At 46.6% G+C, this 19,093-nt stretch overlaps 1 protein-coding gene across 1 annotated transcript in view; it reads left to right on the forward strand.

Moving 5' to 3' along the window:
• NHS (NHS actin remodeling regulator) overlaps nt 1-19,093 on the forward strand; it is a 338,164-nt gene that overhangs the window by 108,791 nt on the left and 210,280 nt on the right. The gene's annotated exons all lie outside the window — the stretch shown is intronic.

Here is a 19,093-nt window from a genome sequence, read left to right on the forward strand (position 1 = left end):
CGTGCGCTGAGAATGAGAGGAAGAAATACTTCTTTTCTCCTCCTGCCCTCCAGCCTCATCTCAGGCCCTCCCATTGACTGCACCTAGCTGGCAGCCACAGGCCCTGGAAGATGCAGCAGCCCAGCATGGCATCTCTACACTTAGGCATGCATATCCTCCCAGCGATAGCTTTGTGGTTTGCAGGCAGATTCTTTACCATCTGAGCCACCAGGGAAGCCTTTTCCTCCCTCACGGATCCCCAGTTCCCTTGGTTTCTTGAGGATGCCCCCTCCCATTGACCTTCCTCCTTCTCCAGCAGGTTTGGCAGCTATCTACTTCTGACTACTCTTCAGGGCTGCCCCCCACCACACCCCACCCCAAAAAAAAGGAGTTTGCAAAGGTGAGAGAAAGTGGTTTAGATTGGTCCATTTACACACTTGAGGCCCAAATAGAAACCTCTTGTCACTGTGGGAGATGGAGACCAGAGCTCCAGTGACCCCACAGAGGACTGTGTCAGTGAGCAGATGTCAAAGAGAACACTGCCCAATGCCCTGCCCGGAGAACTGGTTTGGCAACAAAGTTGATATGCCCCAAGGACTGGCATCCATCACCCATTCTTCTGGATACTGCCTAGTTCACCTGATGAAAATATTCATTTCAACCTTTGTAGTTTTGTCAAATCCTCTCCTGGTGTGCTGGATTTTGCAGGCTTGTTGTCTCCCTCTGTTTAGCACCGCTCCCTCCACCCCTAGGGCTCTGTTCCGTCTGTATTTCTCTCATAAAGGTGAGTTTGTTTGCAGGACATGCCTCGCCCTTTGTTCACAACCTTCTGTGTGCATAATTGGACACATCTGATGCCCTTAAACCAAAATGGGAGAACCCTGGCACAAGAAAAATCATTTCTGTGGTTCCTAGCGCAGTTCTGTGAACTCTTAGCAATGAGAAGGGAAACTCATGGTCATTTGGGTTCACAACTGGGAATAGATAAAAGGGAAACTCTACACCTCATTCAGGGCCAGGCGCATAATAGCGTCTCAAAAAAGAAACGCTCGCTAAGTGGATGGGAACATGCAAAATGTACAGTACCCTGTTCATTTCCTTTGACAGGTGTCTTTTTGTGTTAAATACACACGGCAGCATTTGGTAGCAGGCAACCAGTGTCATGGAGTTTTTCTAAGGATTTAATAAAGCCTCAAGAATAAAGTCTCCGTGAGGTTTTGTTTGGTTTCAGTTATTTCAAGGAGTTACTACCTGTGCTGTCTGTACTGTTCAGTTTATAATGGATTTGGGGGCTTACGTATATGTTGAGTCATTTTAGCAGTTTGATCGTTTTTATGTTCTGTAGCTTTAAATATTTATTATGCAAGCTTTCAAACCAAGAATAACATAACAGCCATGTACCCACCATCCAATTCTATCAAAGCTAACATTTCTCCCAGGCTTGCTCTATATTTGTTTAAAGAAAGAAAATGTTACAGTAGGAATCGAAAGCTCCCGTGGCCCCTGTCTAATCTGATGGCCCTCTCCTTCCCCACTGGGAACTATTATCATCATTTTGGCATTTCAAGCCTTGCCTCCATCCATTTTAATACTATTACTGCATATGTAAATGTTCAAAAACCTTACTGACATGTTTGCAAATTTGCATAAATCCTATGATACTGTGTGTCCTTCTATAACTTGCTGTATGATCCAAGCATATTGAGCTGCACAGCCCTGCTGTCTTCATCTTTCACTGCCCTGAGGATGCTGTGAGAGGAATACATTGCAATGTATTTATGCCCCCTCCTCTGGATGAGTATTTAGTGAAGTGAAAGTTGCTCAGTCATGTCTGACTCTTTGCAAACCCAAAATTCTCCAGGCCAGAATACTGGAGTGGGCAGCCTTTCCATTTTCTAGGGGATCTTCCCAAGCCAGGGATCGAACCCAGATCTCCCACATTGCAGGCAGATTCTTTACCAACTGAACTATCAGATATCAGTATTGAGGTTACTTCCAATTTCTTGCTCCTGCAAATGGTGCTGCCATAAGCCATCTTGTCAAATGTCCCAGTGGCCCATGGGAGAAAAAAGGACTCGAAGCTGTGGATCTCAACTTTTTCTCCATATCAGAGTTGTCCAGGAACTTTGAAATGTCTCAGGGTCAGGCTGCACCTAGCCCAACTCCATCCACAGTGCTGGAGGTGTGAAACAGGCACACACCTCTATATTTTTAAAGCTCCCTCAGAAATTCCCAGCATGCAGCCGGCATGGACACCCACTGCTTTAGGGTAGCTAGCTGGAAATGAAATGTCTGGGTCTGAGGGTTTGTTCCTCTTCAGCTTTGTAGATGTTGCCAAGTTACTCCCTGAAGTCATCCTTCAGGTGCTGAGGCCACCAGCAGAGTATGAGGTCGCCTGTCCCTGTGGTGTCACCTCCTCCCCGACACTGTATTGATCCCTCAGGGATCTCCAAGGAGGCAGAGAGCTATCCCTTTGATGGCCTCCCATGCCTGCCTCCACCTGATTCATCTGTTGATAAAATCTTGCCGTGCCCCAAGGTTGCAGAGGAGGAGCTGTTCTCACAAAGCATAACTCAAAGCTTGGGGCTCCTAAAATACCACATTATTTTGCAACTGAAGGTGCTGTGATTGGGAGGCTCCTGCTATCCGTACTAGTCCGTGTAGTCAAGGAGGCTTTTCAGGGTGTGGTCTGGCGCTTACCTGTGATGTCTAGTTTGGGGGGGGGGGGGGGTCAAGTGACAAAGGGCACAGACCAGGTGGTTCTCCTGTTGCTTTGCCACAGGTCCAATGCGATCGTTCCCTGAGCAGCTGGAGAAACAGGATGTTGAGCCAAGCCCAGACTGCCAGGGTGGTTCCCTCAGAACTGTGGCAGAGAAACATCAGAGAGAGCCTACCTCCAGCCCTGGCAGCGGTGACATATCTTTCTGCTCTATGTCCTTTCGCTTGGAATGTTCTGGATCCTTCAGTGAGGCTTTCTTACCCGCTCACACACTAAAAGCTTATGTCGATCTTCATCTCTCTGGATTTGTGAAGATTTGGAAAGTTGAACGGGTGAAAATCAGAGAGGCTGTCAGTGTTTTCCACTTGGATCTTAGCCACCTTAACCCTCATAGAGTAAAGTTCCTCATGGTATACAAGGGAGAACCCAAAAATGACTCAAACATGTAAAATGCTGGGCCAACAAAGGGGGGCAAGTCTACATCGCTCCCCGGCCAGGACTTCAAGGAGCGCGTGTGATCCCAATCTGTCAGTGCAGTGTTTGGTGGCGTTCTCTGCTGACTGCCGCTCTCTCTGGCTTAAATATCAGTGGGGCCCATGCTGGGTCCCATGGCTGGCTAGGAATCTCCTGGTCAGTTGGCACCTCTTTTATTGGCCTCTCTGCCAAGATTGGGCAGGGAAAACCCTGGGGACTTCGAGGACTAACTATCTTTGCCCATTCCATCCTCATCTTCCCATCTGTATTCCTTCCACCCCCACCCCCACCTTGGCCCTGTCAGAAAGCACAACTTATTTGCGTCCAGAATCTCGTCTCGGGGCACCTCCTTGCAGGGTTTTACTCTGCTGCTTAATGTTGCTTTTGACTTCACGTCCTGGAGCAGGTGCCTAGTCAGGGATGCTAGTGCATGTGGTTTACTGGGAGAGCAACCTCAGGAGAAGCCAGTAAGGGTGTGCAGGCAGCAGAATGGGGCAGGTCTGGAGTCTTAGAGAGAGGGCTTGTGTACACTCGCCCAGTCTGGCGGTGGCTGGGAGCTGCCCGTGAAGAGGGAGGGCCTAACCTCCCAGGCCAGGTGGCTCTCCTCAGGGCAGCTGTCCCAAGGAGGGGACAGTTGTCAGCCACTAGCAGCCCCCACTCCCAGCAGCCGGGGGATAAGAGCTCTCATACAGTGCTATGCAGGGCCATGGGTGGAGACAGGCCTCATGTAGGTAGGGAAATAGTGAGCATAATTGCTATGCACATCTTGAGAGGACTCTGCCGAATAATGCATCTTTTTTCTGGCTCCAGATCTGAGTCTAGCTTTGCTGTTTTCCACCGTAACCCTGGAATTGAATATGGGACCTGCAGCGTGCTTAGGAGTCACTTTGTATGTTGAAAAGCGTTCTCAGGCACACGTGTGACCCGAGAAGCAGGAATGTGGTGATGAAATTAATCCCCTAGCAGATGGCAGAGGAAGGCCACTGCCTTTCCTGGTCTGGGCTCCCAAGCTAGGTGGTGGTTCCCAGCCAGGGCTTCAAGGCCTGGAAAGCAAACAGCAGTTCCGAAAGCTTTGGATGCAATTGCTTCCTTAAGCCATAAACCTTGGCAACCCAGATAAGTGCACCTGAAGTTTGCTGGGCCCAGATCAGGTTTTCTTTCGCAGGTTTTCAGCCTTCCTTGATTCCGATCATGTCTTCTTATTTGCTTGTCTGCTGGGGGTTCTGCAGGGAGAGAAAAGGGTTCATCACAACATCCCAGCTGACATCCCATTGTTGTCTGTTGTATTGTGTGGCCATGTTTCCTCCTGGGGTGCCTGGTTAGAACTTGCACTCTGAAGAAGCGACACTAGACAAAAATAGCAAAGATTGTGGCTCCCTTTTTGTGGGAGGCCAAGAAAAGGAGTCCAGAGTTTTCCATACAAACTCAGTATGGGGGATTAAGCCTCTGTGGACATCTCCAGCTGCTCCTTCAGTGTGTGGGGCTGGGCTTGATCTTGGCTCCACCACTCATCAGCTGTAGGAGCTTCTTTAGCAGAGGCCCTTCACTGCTCCCAGGCACTGTCATTCCGCCTCAAAGTGGGGAAGATAATACCTGTCTTAAATTGGGGGTGTCGGGTGAGGGATTAAATGACATAGTGTGTAAAGTGCCTGTCACATTGTAAATACTCAGCAAGTGGCAGCTGTGATAACTTTCCAAAGCAGTCCTGTTGCATCCCTGGTTTATGGGAGTGTAGACAGTACGAGGGTATTTTGAGAGTTCCCCCTGAGACCCAGCCACGACAGGAAAAGACAGGTCACAGGCATCCCATCCCGATTGTGTGGGCATGGTGGCCATATGTCTCAAATATGTCTGGAGTTACAGTTTCAGACATTCTGCCTCAGTGGGCAGTCAAATAAATGTACAGATTTGGGGTTCATAAAGTATGACCACTGTTCTTGTGGGGAAAATATAGCTCTGGGCTAACCTGCTAGGGAATATTAGGAGTCCTTGGAGCATCTTGAGAGAAAGCAGTTTCCTCATGGGGTTACTTTTGGTGTTTAAAACTCCACTTTCAATTATTTGGTGGAGAGTTCATGTAAGTCAGTTGATTCTTTTTTCTTTTTAACCTCAGTGTTCAATATCATAGGCCAGTCTGTTAAGCACCATGTTTAATGGATGCCCATGTCAGCTCAGGAGAAAAAGATCCTGCTTGTCTCTCTGGTTCCTGCCATCTTTTTCTGTCTGCGTTGCTTGACCTCCCGTTCTCCTCACCGAATATTTGGAAGTGCTCTTCCAAAGCTTAGGAGGGGCCCGTTTGCCAAGGACAAGCAAGTGAACGAGGTCTCGGAGGCAGTTCGTCATCCTTGCCTCACTTTTCCCTCTGAGCTTGGGGAGGGTGAGTGGGGGACAGTGGACAGACGGCCTACTGGCCCTTCCTCCCCACCCCCTTCCTGTCCCTTCTCTTTCTGGAACCTTCTCCACGCTCCAGTTAGCAAATCCGCATTTCAGCATTCAGGCTGAAACTCCAGTGCCAGCGCAAGGCAACTAATGCCAGATGACTTGAGGAAAACCTGACGTAAGGAGCCAGAGCTTCCTATTTGGCTCAACACACCTGCCTAAACACAGATTCAACGGGAGAGAGGAACCGCAGCCCTGTTTAGATCCTGACTGGATCCACTTTCTGCCAGAAACACCTCCATTTTGCTCTGAGTTCCGCCGACATATTGACCCTTCCCTCTCCCATCCATCCTGCGTTCCACATCTACAGTTGCCACCCTCCAGTCCCCAGCACTGACTATGAACATCCTCTTTGAAAATGACCTGATCTTTCTAGAACCTTAAGCCTGGAAAGAAAAAAAAATACATGAATCCCTTGCCTTCCTGGCCCATATATGTATTTTTTAATTGCACAGAATGCATTTCTAGAGGGAGAAGTGTTATTTGAATTGTGGAGCTTCACTCTGGCAATGGTGCGTCTATAAACTCCCCATTAACATTGACTTTTTGATCATGGCCAACCCATTATCCTTTTGATTTCACTTTATTAAATGAGTGTTTTAGGAGAAGGGCAGTGTTGGAATAAAGATGCCTCCGTTTGGGACCCCGAGGGCCCAGTAACGTCGTTTTGCTTAAAGAAACACTTATCTGGCACCTACTCTGCACCAGGCACTGGCCCGTGTGCTTTACAAATACCAGCTCACTTAATCCTTATCTCAACCCTCTGTGGTAGAGACTATCATTATCCTCATTCTTCAGATAAGGAAGTGGAAGCCAAGAGATGTGGACCAAGTTGCCTGAGGTGCTGCAGGATCCTGGGGTTGAAACCCAGGCCTTCTGTCCCCTGAGTCCCGGCTGTGACCCGCTGGCTCTGTTCCCTGTGGAGCGTTATCTGGGACCCCATTTCCTTATTTGTACAACGGATTGAGGGCTGAGCTGTATTCTTCCTAAATTCTATTCTCAGACAGCAATAGCTTCTCAGGCTTTCTTTAGCCACAACACCTGACTTTCATCATTTTTGCCCCAGTTTGCATGTTGAAATAGTTCTTTCAGCTACTGTGTTCTGTGGCATAGGTCCTACTTCTCATTCCCGTTCTGCGATCTCAACATTGAGGAGGAGAAATGGCCCCTGAATGAATTGGCTTCTCAAAGTGCATTTCGAGGCTTGCCAGTCCAGCACCAGGCTCAAAAGGAAGGGTTCCCAGGCAGGACTTTGGGGAAGCCCTGCAGACCATGTCTCACCCTCCGGGAATTCATAGTGCATGTGAACTTGTTAAATGAACCTAGATGTTCCCAGTTGAAAAAATGATTCTACTTAGATTATTCAAGTGTTTACCATCCCTGTTTTGCCATGGAATCCAATCTTGGGGTAGCATTTTATGAATGTCCCACAGAGCCGGGGTTCTGGCACACTCTAGGGCCACATGACTTATGCATTCTTGAGTGGTGTCTCCAGTTTCGAATCTGCAAGGACTTGAAAGTTCAGATCTTTGGTGCTGGTACCATATTAGAAACAGTAGGAGTCTCCTGGAAAAAGCTTACATATCTGCTCCTTCTTGATATTCTTAGCTAACAAGAAATATATGCTTCACTGCAGCCACCCTGATGGTGGAAGTAGTCACTTCAGTGCAAACTGTACATTCAGATGTGAAACTGCACCCCGCCCCCCGCCGGCATCTCTCCCATCACCACCCTATGTCAGCTTGAGAATGTGCTTCTCTGTTGACTTCTCCTCACCCTCTTCTTACCCCTCATTTTCTCCCCATTTATTCTTGGACTCTTGCCATATTTATTCTTCTTGGCTTGCCACTCCAGTTTCTATGGAAGCCTCTACCTTTCAGGATTCCTGAGGACAGGGACAGAGGCCCAGCTCCTGGGAGAGCAGTGTTTCCTAAACCCTGAGCCTGGGCCACCTTGCGCCATGTCTCAGTGTTTCCATCACTGTTTCTTTATTTTTACAACACCCACGTGCCAAAAGGACTTCTTTACTCCATTTGCTGGTTTTTCTTTTATGTTGTGTCATTTGAGATTAAAAAATAAAGTAGATGCCCAGGATTACAAATAAAATCTCCAACTGGAAACAAAGGAAGAAAGGAAAATGAAATATGCAAGCCTTCCTCTCCCCTGAGTTGTTGTTCTTCTCTTCAAAGATAAACACCAACAACAGACTCACATGTATTGTTCCAGGAAGGTGTTATGCAATTACCTGCCTGTGTGTGTTTGCATGAATATCTCTCAATCTATCTCATAGTACACAACGATATTCATTATCTGGCTTTTTGGTTAACTTAATAACAAACCTTCGGAATCTTTCCAGATCCAAATGAGCTACTTCTTCTTTTCATCAGATGCGTAGTATTTACTCTATAATTTATTGAACCAGTCCTCACTGAAAGACATAAGATTTTCCATCTTTTGCTACCAACATGCTGCATTGTATGTTCTTTTGCTCAGAACTTGGCTTCCTCTTGTAAGTACATCTGGGAATTGCCAGTTTAAAAGGTGCTGTTTTCCAACTGGAGAGAGAACTGCCAAATTGCCCTCTGATTGGGTTGACCATTGATGCTTCTCTCCTGTGCGGAGCAGAACCTTCCATCTTCCAACCTGTAGCAACTCCGGGTATGACCAAGCTTTTAACCTTTGCTCACCTGAAATAGGTGACACAAGCAATGTGTTCTGATTTTAAATGACAGGTCTTAAGTTTAGTGTGATTTCCTTTGCAGAATACCTTAGACTCCATTCTGTCATGTAATCTGCATAATGAATAGTGATGTTGGGATTAGTGTTATTTTCCATACAAAGAAGCTGAGGCTCAGAGGGAGAAAGTGACCAGAGCCAAGCACTGAGGGAACAGTGAATCAAAACCAGGTTTCCTGCCTTGAGATTTCATTTGTTTTCACTAAATTGCATTGTCTCTCCAGCAGGGCTGAGGGTGGAAACATTGTGTGAATATGCGGGTAATATGGCACCAGGACCTGAGAAGGAAGATGGCTGAATGCAGGCTCTTTCTCTTCTGCTCCCAGCCATTCCCCCTAATACCCTGCAAACCTCACATTTGAGCCTCAGATCCTTCCCTCTACATTGTCTGATTTAATTCTCACATGAAGCATTCTTTTTCCTCATCTGACTTCCAAACAAATCATCTCCTTGTGGATCCCACTGAAATAGAACCAGGGAATAGGGAATTAAGTACCATGTGGTGTGAAATTTAAGTTAGAATCACATATGAATTTTGTCACCTTGCATCTCCAAAGCACTCAGTCCTAGAAGCAGCATTCACAGGCCACCTCCCCCACCTCTTATTCTCCCAAATGTATTTGTCAGAAAGATGGGAATGTTACACATATCATGTGATTAAACACAGGTGGCCCTCTGGTTGATAGCACTGGAGAACCTTTGGGGACTTTTTAATCTTCCCTCTCTCTCCTTGTGACTGTTGGTAATTCCTTGAGAGAAAGGGGGAGGGAGTTACAAGAATTTCTGCCTCACTAATTACTGACAAGATGGTGCGTTGGCCCCAGCAACCAGTTTTACCTCCTTCCAGCAAGCCTTCCTGTCCTGTCCTGGAGGACCTGGAATGCTCAAGGCTACTGTACATTTCCCAAGCTCGCCTGCAGAGGTCTGAGTTGGAAATTAGATTTTGTCAACTAGACGTAGCTGTGCCTTTTGGAATCTGCTGGGTGGGGTTGGGGGTGGGGTTCACATTCACTGTTTTCTAGGGAATAAATCTGGGATGCATCTTCCTCTGGACACTCTTAAAGCTGAGAAAAACACTATACATGTTAGAAGAGCAATCTTATATGATGGAGTATATTTTGAAGTATCTACTTTTAAGGTTCCATCCTACCTTTTATAGTTTTCTTTTCTCCAGTCTGTGTCTGGGTTTCTACAATCCCATTGGCTAGTCTTATAAGACTTTTTGCTAAAACAAACAATCCCTAAATAGCCAGTAAACTAAGCTGGTACCCAAAATGTCTGTGCTTTCATTTGTAAACAGTGACATATTCAGATGCCATGTTTCCTGGGTCATAAATGAATACTTAGCTCATAGGTCACTGACAGCCCTGAAATGAGTGAAGAGAGGGCTTTATTGCTGTTTTGACATCTGGGGTCTTTATGTGATGACATCTTTTCTACTGTGACTTGTACACTCCTGTGAACTTGTCTGTCACATCTTTCCCTGTCTTTACTTGTGCTGGATTTTTGCTTTGAGCTGGGGAAAGGAAAAAAAAAAAAAAAAAAACGCAAATACCTAAAACCACACCTCACCACACCGTAATAAAGATCAAAGAGAAAAAAATGAAGAATGGCAAGACATCCCAGGTGTGTCTTTAAATCTCCGGAAAATTCCGCCCCTGGGGATTCTCCCTGCTTCTTGCCAGAAAGGGCTTTCCTTTTCAGAGTGGAACAAACAGGCGCTTCTCTTTCTGTTGCTTATGGGGAGTTTGAGTGGAGACTTGGCGTGCTCTCACCTTGCCTTACCCAGGGTACCTGGTCACTGTTCATACTGACACTTGCCCAAGACTCAGACAAAACCGCTGGAGAGCCGTGGGGTGCGTGAGATGAGGGCGAGGGGTGTGTTCATCTGGTTTTAGAGTGCAAGGTAGATTAGCCCTTTTTTATTAGGAGCCAAGAACGACATTCGCTGTGTATCTAGTTCATCTCTCATAGTGTCGCTTTGCTGAACGTTTCACTGTCTTTCTCTGAAAGGTGGAGGCAGGAGAGATAAAGGTCAGCATTTGTTGAGTGCTGACTCTGTGCCAGGCCTAGGGCTAAGCATTTTACACATACCATCTCACTTAATTCTCATAGGCAGCCTGAGAGTGGTGGTGTTATTATTTTTAGAATTGTATTGTATTCATCGAGGTGAAATGTACATAATGGAAGAGGCAGCCTTTTATTTTATGATTCTTTTGTAAAGTTAACGGCTCAGTAGCATCTAGTACATTCACTGTGCTGTGCAGCCAGCCACCTCTATCTCTAGCTCCAAAATATCTCCCTCACCTTCGGAGGAAAGCCCAGAGCTGTTAAGCAGCTGGGCCCCGTGTCTCCCTCTCCCAACCCTGGCAGCCACCAGTCTGCTTCACAACGCTCTGGATTTGCCTGTTCTTGACTTTCCCTAGAATTGGAGTCAGACAATATGTGTCCCTTTGTGCCTGGCTTCTTTCACAGGAGCATGAGTTTTCAAGGCTCCTGCACCTTGTAGCCTGTGTTGCTACTTCATTCCTTTGGATGGCCGAACAAGGCTCCATTGTTCGGAGAGGCCACGCTTTGTCGATCTGTTCGTCCACTGACGTCCCTTTGAGCTCTTTCTCCCTGTTGGCTGCTGTGGAGAGGGCTGCACAAACGCAGGTATAGAGCTTGTTTGCCTACCAGCTTTCATTTCTTCGGGGGTATTTATGAGGTTGGTATTATTTTTGTCCATATTTTGTTTGGAAGCCTGGTACAGAGAAACTATGTGCTAATAAGGGTTAGAGATAGAAGTCAACCCAGAAACTTCATGTAACCTCCAGTTACTTACGCTACTCCCCACACCTATACTTCGGGGCTGTCCCTGGAATCCTCCCTGGGGAGCTATCCTGCAGGACAGTCTCTTTAGCGTTGACGTTGAAAGTCTAGTGGCAATTAATTCAGTTCCGTTCAGTTGCTCATTCATGTCCGACTCTTTGCGACCCCATGAATCACAGCACGCCAGGCCTCCTGTCCATCACCAACTCCCGGAGTTTACTCAAACCCATGTCCATGGAGTCGGTGATGCCATCCAACCATCTCATCCTCTGTCGTCCCCTTCTCCTCCTGATAGAGGAGTTCAAATGGGATCACTGCTCTCCAGTTAATAGTGTCATTGGGAGGCCTCTTGCTTTATTCCTGAACTTTAGGTAGCAGTTGGACCTAACTCAAATCTCTGTGGCGTGTTACTTTTATAAAAGATCTCTGCATAGGATTTTCACTTGGCCCTTCTAACAACCATCTGCGGTTGGAAAGGCCAGCTTTATAACTTGCATCTCCATATTGCACATGAAGAAGCTGGGGCTCAGAGAGGTTAAGGAACTTGCTCAAGGTCACACAGCTTACAGGTGGGTGATCCCGGGCTTCTGCTGGGTCTCCTTTGGCTTTCTGCTGTGCCATGCAGTTATACAAACTGCCTTCTTTCTTTTTTTTTTAATTAATTAATCAATTTTAGTTGGAATAGAAACTGCTTTCTTTAAATGAAAACCCGCTTGTAATAAAGGGGTGTTACTGTAAAGCAATCATGCCATGATACTTACACAATAATAGCTGCAGTAAATGGTTCCAGCATCTGTGCTCGTACAGTCGAGCATGGGAACCTTTTACCAGCATGTGCCCAGCAGCACCTTTGTATCCGAAACAAGCATCATAAAAGCTCTTGTCCCCAAAAGGTACACCCTATCCCCCAGGGTCTGTCTCAGAGTTTGTCTCTGGAAGCCATTCACCCTTGGTGACATTACTCTTGACTACAAGTGACAACTTATTTTTTTCTCTTTTTAAATGCCTTCCCCATGATTTTCTCACATCATAGGAACGATCTCCTTTTTTAGATGAGGACTCTGGAAATGAGAGCCAGCAGGTGGACAATAAGAGCTGCCCTCAGAATTCTGGGTGCCTTTCTAGAACTTCCCAGGTTGTTGTGCCTTTCCGGTGGAGGGCCAACCCTACCGGAGTTTGCCTGGAGTACCGGATGTGGGCTTTTACACAGTTTCTGGTCTCATTCCTCATGGTAGGTTTACAGGTTGACAGCATTCCCATCTCCTGCTTTCCTGTTGGCATATTTGTTCAGAAGATGTCACGTGGAGAAGGGCTCCATGTGACGAACTGCCATTAATGAGCAGTGCTTTCCAAGATGCCTAGTACAAACACATGGCCAAGGTTAACACTGTTTCTGTAGCAGCAGCCGAGGTAGTATTTAAGTAGTGTGATTATAAACTGAGTGGTGAAGCTGTTTAGATTTTCCCAAAGGAGCCTGAATGACTGGTCCCTCCATCTCCCCTTCACCATGAGGGACGATTCTGTCCTTCTGACTCATACACTGTTGCATGTAAAAATAAACTCCAGCCTCATTACTCTGACATTTTATTTTTGGACTTTTTGGATGCAGTCATGAGGTTTCGATGGCCAATTTAACTGATGGCCTAGATTTATTTTACTTATCAACTCGAGAGCAACATTTTCCATCCAGTTATTTCATTCCGTTTCATAGGTGAGGAGTCTGTTCGCTTGACCAGACTTGGAAGTGAGCCGTCTTTTGGGTTAAGGAAAAATAAGGAATTGAAGTTGATGCACCAGAGCTTGACCCCGGTGGTGGATGGGCTGGTTGTCTGTAGAATTCTAGCTCTGTGCCTGAGCTCAGTAGTGAGGTGCAAGTCCCTTGGCCTTAAGCTCTGGGAGATTAAATGTACAGCAATTTCCTGAAGCTGAGTTATCTCAAGGATGAGAGGAGCTATTCTGGGGCCTTATGTGACCTTGCCTGTGGGTGGGCAGGATGTAACCTTGGACAGCAGGCCTGCGTGCCTGGCCCCTTGCTCTCCAAAAGCCTTTCGCTGCTCTGGAAGATTAAGGAGACAGACGAAGGACCACAGCTGGTCTGCCACCTCGTTGTCGTCTGAGAGTGGGTGTAGTGACAGAGGGGCGGGGGGCTGGGGGCTGAGCATCCCCTCAGGCTTCTGCCACAGTGATTTCTTGTCTCTCTTCTGTCCCCGGGGCTCAGTATGGGGACTTCTCCTGGGGCCAGTTGGAATCTGGCAGAACTAGTGGATTGTTTCTCTGGCTTGTCGATGAGACAGTCATCTTCAGAGGGTGGTGGTGGGGAGGGAGGGTGGTGGGCCATAAAGAAGTTCCCTGGGCTCTTGTTCTGGAGAACCCTATTCAACAGATGGGGAGTGAGACCCGGGAATCCAGACATTAACAAGCCTCAGGTGGTTCCTGGGAGCAGGCATGCTGGGGAGATGCTGGCCTGGAGTTGGAGGCTTTGCAATGAGCAGTCCCATGCTCTTTCTTGCCTTCTTTTCTTCTGCAGTGTTTTGCCCGCTTTTGCCTTTATGACTCCTCGGGAGATGACTCACATCCCTTGGGTCTCACCACTGCAGTGTCCTCCAAGGGGGATTTCCATCTGTCAGTAAGTGCATCTTCTTGCCTTCCTGAGGGCTCAACAGGCTGGAATGAACACCCCCAGGAGTGGCCCTCAAGTGGGACTGGTGAGGAATTGGTGTATAAATACCACAGCTCCCTCGCCTCTGAGGTGGCATAAAATCTGAGCTGCATTTGCAATGTTGCCCAGAATTTCCCAGTGGTATTGAATTCCAGTCTCCCACAGTAGTAACAAACATGACAGTGCACTCTTGCAGGCTGCCTTGCTGTACTGTTTCCCTTCCTCATTTTCCTACCAGCATTGCCTTGCCACTCAAATTCTCTACTGTAACGTGACAGGAGTTTCTAGAAAAGCACTGTGCTGTGCACAGTTATGCAATAAAGCAACAGGGCTTATAGAATAAATGAGATCAGGGGCACGCCACTCAAAAACTTAGTAGCACATAAAAAATAAGATGGGAGCCTAATAAAAATGGTAGCACAGTTTTGCATATGCTATATGGTGAAGAAATGCATAAGTCCGATCACAGTGGCACTCTACCCAGAAAAAGCCCTGCAGGTGGCTGCAGACGTGGGCATCAGAGGGATTGCAACTCATGAGTTATTGTGAAGGGATAGTTGGAGGATTATCGGGAACTTGATGGACAGTTGTAAACTCAAGGGTGGATGGTCAGGGCTCCTAAGGTGAAATGAAGGAGCTAGTAGATGTTTGAGGTGTGTGCATTTTGTAAATATGGCTCCATTCAGCTGGGCACATTTTCTTGTACTCCTGTACTGTTTCTTACAGACAAAGTTGCATATAAGCAAATGCAATATTTGCATGATGTTGAAATCTTTCCCTAATACATCCATCAGGTTGGAAAATATTTGTGTTTTCAAGACAAGTGTGAAAGCAGAGCAACTGTACTTGCATAGGCCTCCTGGCTGTAGAGCTTGTGTCTAAACCTAAAGTAAGATACCTATTAATGGCAGCTTTATGGTGGTTTTATTTTGTAACTGGATCTTTCTCATGTTGAACAGAAGTGCTCTCAGATGAGTTCAACAGAGACCGTGACTGGATGCATAAAGTGACGTCTCCGGCTAAAATGTCCCCACGGAAGAGTCTGCACCTCTCCCCCCAAAAAACTGTATGGCCTCAGCTCCTCATTATCTTGTACCTCATTAGGGTACTCCAACCATGTTGTCCAAGTCCTGAACATCTTGGTTGCCTGTTTGCAATTTCTCGGAACCAGTTTAAACCTAAAACCAGATGTCAGATTATGATGAGCTAGAGCAGAATTCTGCACATGCTCAGCTCCTTCCTTTATTACGAAAAAGAAAGATGAACATAGAACCTGGGTAGATGTATTATTCACCTGCCTTCAGTGCTTCCCAGGAGAGAAAGTTCCAACATGAGCTCAGCTCATTCTTAATTTCCCATGGTAGATTTCCAGTGGGTTCTTTTCTAGTCTACGGCTTCTTTCATCTCAGCACCTGGTTTCTCCCACATGTAGCTCTGCACAATCAGGCAACTTTTATATCGCACGGCTTATTTGTTTAACTGGTCCTGCTTTGGTTTCAGATTCATACTTTCTGTAGCCTTGATTTTTGACCTGGGCGTGCACCCAGACTGCAAGATTGGTGTTTTTCAGAGTGTGGACTTCAGACCACCCACATCAGAATCCCTAGGGAGCTTGTTAGAAATTTACACAGCTTTTTGGGCTCCACCCCAGGCCTCCTGAATCAAAATATCTTGGGAGTGTGCCTCAGGGCTATACCTTTTCTACCAGCTACTACGTGATGCTTTTGTACCGCCTAGGCTGAAACTGAAAGGTTCAGACCAGTGAGTCTCCACTGGGGCCAGCTGCACCCCCAGGGGATATCCGGCTGGGTCTGGAGACACTGTGGTTGCCACAATTCCGAGGGGAGTGGTACAGCCTTCTAGTAGGTGGCCATCCGACAGCGTGCAGGACAGTCTCACCACAAAGCATGATCTGGCTCCGAGTGTCAGTAGTGCCAAGACTGAGAAGCCCTGGTTGGGACCCTCAGGGATTTCTCCAGAGTCGGCTGCACTAATAGAGCTGCTTCCTTTGTTGTTATTTCCCTTGGTTTCTTCACATCTGAGTGGTTTAGAAGCTACACAGTTCTCTGGATGAGCATGTTGGACTGACTGGCAGCTTCTCATAGGTGGAATCGGGTGGTGGGGGTAACAGCTGACTCTTAAAACGTGCCTCCTCCCGCATCCAGGAGTTGAACCGTAAATCAGGGCACTTCAAGCCATCCTAGGAATTAAAGGCTCTTGTGGAGTTAGAAAAAACACCACAAACTTGGAGATGCAGAAATGAGCTTTTTCGTCAGTGTGTGTAGATTTTTTTTGCCAAACATAGTTGATTTTTAGTACCTACCTCATCTGTGATCTGTGCATGAAAGCTGGCCCTGTTTGTCACCTAGGACAGTGCCTACACGGGAACATCCACGCCTCATTTGTTGTTGACCCTTGCTTACTGAAAGACCTAGAAGTACTTTCTAAATCACTAAAGAGAAGTTAGTGTTCAGTGCCATTTCAACATCGGGAATTGAAAATCAGTGTCATTTCAACATCGGGAGTTGAAAATCAGTGATTCTTGTATAGAGTCTCTGTTATAGGCCAAAGAATATGTATCTCTATTATAAGCCTGTTATGCAATGATAAGCTGTGTCAGATAATCTAGAAAGAAGGATGTTTGGAGTTCTACTTAGTAATATTTTACAAATTCCTGTTTATCATTAAAATGTTTTGTGTATGCTCTAGTTCGAAGGTGGAACCTCTTTCATCTGTAACCTGTTAAAAGTCTGGAAAACCCTTTGGGATCTTTTTAAATTCTGGAAAAGTCAACATGGTTTGGATGATTCTAATACCTAACATCAATTGAGCAATCACACCTGCCAGATACTGTTCTAAAAATTGTCCATTTATTTTGCTCATTTAATCCTCACCACAACTCTGCAGGATAGGAGTGTGATAATTACAGATGAGCTTATATACCAAGGATACACTTAGTTGTTTTACTGAAATCTTAAAGAGCAAGTGCGTTTTCTGTATCTTTCTAGTAGAAGACCACAATCCCTGACGGATAAATGAAATGCACAGAGGTGCCCTTGAACACTCAGACAGGCCAACAAAAGCACTAGCCATTGGTATTGTCATCTTTCCATTTATTAAACTCGTGGCGACAAGTAGCTCTTCTAGAAAAACATTCATAATCATTGAGAAACAACATACTCTAGTGAGAAGGTCATGGACAAAAGGTCTTGAGCTCTGCCATTAACTATTTGCCCTCCATCCCTCTGAGCCTTTGGAATAAGAAAGGGGAATGGGATTAAATTCCAATCCAGGATGCCCATTAGAGAAACCAGGGTATAGTTGAAAATGCTGATGCCCAGGTGCTCACTTCAGCAGCACATATGCTAAAATGCTGATGCCCTACTTCTAGACCAGAGAGATCAGAATCTCTGGGTTTGAGGTTGTCAGTGCTGGAGATGAGCCTTCCCTTTTTTTTTGGTGGAAAATCAGAGGACCAGGGAGAGAGAAGTGGGGCATGTAGGCATCTAATTTCAAATGCAGTTTGTTTATAATATAAGAGAGAAAATCCATTTATTTTAATTTCGGTTAGGCCCTTTTTCATCTCAGAAAGGATTTAAGGTATCAGGGAGGGGAACTAATATTGGATGTCACCATCCCTTCCTCCTGGGAAGAGTTTCATAGAGAAGTGAATGCTCTGGTGTATCTCATCCACTCTAAAGCATAAATGGAATCAGAATCTTCTGAAGGTGGCTGATCATATCAGTCAGGATAGGCCTGGTAACAAGTGACCCCCAAATCTCAATGACTTACAACAGTAAAAGTTGATTTCCTGCTCATGAAAAATGTCTGTCAGGAGTCAGTTGCAATTCTGTCCTTCATCACCTTCACAGTCAGACCTGAGGCTGATGGGATCATTATCGGTCTAGAACACTGCTGATCCAAGTGGTAGATGAGGCGAGGGAAAGTAGCTATCATTCAGTTGCTTTCAATGCTTATGTTCAGAAGTGACACATTTCTGCTTATACTTAACTGGCAAAAGCAAGTCATGTGGCCAAGCCAACTCTGAGTTCAACAGAGCACAGCTGGTGATGTGTCAACCCTCTGCAGGGCTAAGGGTGACAACAACAGTACAGTCCATCACCACAGCAGAAGATGCTGGAGTCTGGAGCATTCCAAACTCTCATCTACTCAAGGGGTGCCTGAGCAGCCATGATCCAAGGTTAGCTCACAGCTGACTTGGCGGTCTACTCGAGTTCACTTGCACTCTGAACACACCCAACAGGAACCCCTGAGGCCTATTATAGCAGTAACTCCTGTCAGACTGGCCTCTGCAAACCTTTGACCTTTCCGAAATCTTTTCATCTGCTGAAAGATGCCTGTTTGCTCTCCACTCTGAGGTCCTCTGGTGCAGAGTACCCACTTCTGGGCCTGCTGAGACCTGAGTTCCAAACTTGATGTCTCCATTTCACAGCTGTGTGGCTTTTGCCCCAGTAACTTTATTTTTCCACTGCTTGGTTTGGGGAGACTGGTGGTGATGATTATATGAGAGGTGGCTAACACAGTAAGCGTTGTATCGTGGGTCAGCACTTGCTGGGTGATCAGTCCAGTGCTTTTTGTTATTGTGGGCATGGCTATTATCCGGCTGCAGCTTGCTTCCTGGAGAATCCAGCTGTTCTCAGAGGCTGGCTGGAGAAGGCATGGAGCATTGTGATCGCCCTTCGCAATGCTCCGGGTTAAGGGAATGAAGACAGCTCTAGGCTTCCCCTGGCTTCTCTGGGCCTCAGAGAGGAGAACCAGGTGGAGATCTCCTTGGACTCTCACTGCACTTCTTTAGCTAGTCGAGTGAAAGTTGCTCAGTTGTGTCCAACTCTTTGCGACCTCATGGACTATACAGTCCATGGAATTCTCCAGGTCAGAATACTGGAGTGGGTAGCCGTTCTCTTCTCCAGGGGATCTTCCCAACCCAGGGATCAAACCGGGGTCTCCTGCATTGCAGGCGAATTCTTTACCAGCTGAGCTACCAAGGAAGCCTGCTTCCGTTGCTGGGGGAAGCTTTTATGGTCAAAGAGAAAAAGAATGAAAAGGAGCCATTTCAAAATGTCTTTCTGTGGCTCTGCTGCTCCTTTGACTTTCCCGCATGAAGGAGCAGACTTTTGGGAAGCAGACAGGGCAGCACCTCCCTCCCTTCCTCTCAGGACCTCCCAGGCCAGCTGGGCTTGGACCCCAGGAGTACTCGCACGAGCACGCTGTCCCCAGACGTTCCTGTGTGTATCTGGGTTTCACTTTGAAATGTT

This window comes from Muntiacus reevesi, chromosome X (genome assembly GCF_963930625.1).
Source record: "Muntiacus reevesi chromosome X, mMunRee1.1, whole genome shotgun sequence".
In the NCBI taxonomy this organism is placed as follows: Eukaryota; Metazoa; Chordata; class Mammalia; order Artiodactyla; family Cervidae; genus Muntiacus; species Muntiacus reevesi.